The sequence below is a fragment of the Penaeus monodon genome, chromosome 31 (assembly GCF_015228065.2).
Source record: "Penaeus monodon isolate SGIC_2016 chromosome 31, NSTDA_Pmon_1, whole genome shotgun sequence".
Taxonomy (NCBI): Eukaryota; Metazoa; Arthropoda; class Malacostraca; order Decapoda; family Penaeidae; genus Penaeus; species Penaeus monodon.
The window spans coordinates 4129103-4129746 of NC_051416.1; the positions used below are offsets into that span (position 1 = coordinate 4129103).

Below are 644 nucleotides of genomic sequence, written 5' to 3' on the forward strand. Positions count from 1 at the left end.
GCCTGCACCCAGACTGAGAGGGAAACGAAAGCTGGCGCGCACTGAAATCCCTGTCGATTGTGGCTATACTCACGACTTGTTATGATGATAATGCCAACTTCCAGACCAGAATTCTCCTCCTCACACTGTTAAACTTACTTGGAAACCGTTGTAACATGTACTGACTCCTCTGTCGATGCTTTGCAATGCTTTAGTAACTCAGGGACCTTCGTAAACACGCAAAACCTTGATATAAGGAAACATTATAGAGGTTGCGAGCAGCCTTACTGGGGTACTGACTTAGTAAGCTTTATCGATGTTATCAGGAACAGTGATAAGCTAAATCGAGATTACAGTGTACATGGGTAACGAGTGTCTCCTAGGTAACCACTCGACGGCAGTAAACATTCGACACACATATAAAGAAAAAGAAGCCTGAAATCATGCGAAAAGTAAATGATGGAAGTGTTATCGTTTGCCTGTTGTTTATATAAACACGGACTTGCATACACAGCGTAAGTTTCACAGAATTCTTATTCAGCTTGTTAGAACTTTAAAACGATTTTGATTTGAAGGACACAAGTGACTTATAGCAATAAGTGGAAATTGAATCTAGGGCTGCTAACAGGAATACATTAGAATTATATAAAAAAATAATCTAAGCT

At 39.8% G+C, this 644-nt stretch overlaps 2 protein-coding genes across 2 annotated transcripts in view; one reads left to right on the forward strand and one right to left on the reverse strand.

Annotated features, from left to right (window-relative positions):
* LOC119592832 (phospholipase A2 inhibitor-like) overlaps positions 1-290 on the reverse strand; it is a 13736-nt gene extending 13446 nt beyond the window's left edge. The window contains exon 1 of the mRNA XM_037941736.1: positions 74-290. The gene's annotated coding sequence lies outside the window, so the exon portion shown is untranslated. The remainder of the gene's footprint in view (positions 1-73) is intronic.
* An 83-nt stretch (positions 291-373) lies between these two features.
* The window catches only part of LOC119593002, a gene marked incomplete in the record, with an annotated part of 27513 nt that continues 27242 nt past the window's right edge, over positions 374-644 (forward strand). The window contains 1 exon segment of the mRNA XM_037941892.1: positions 374-494.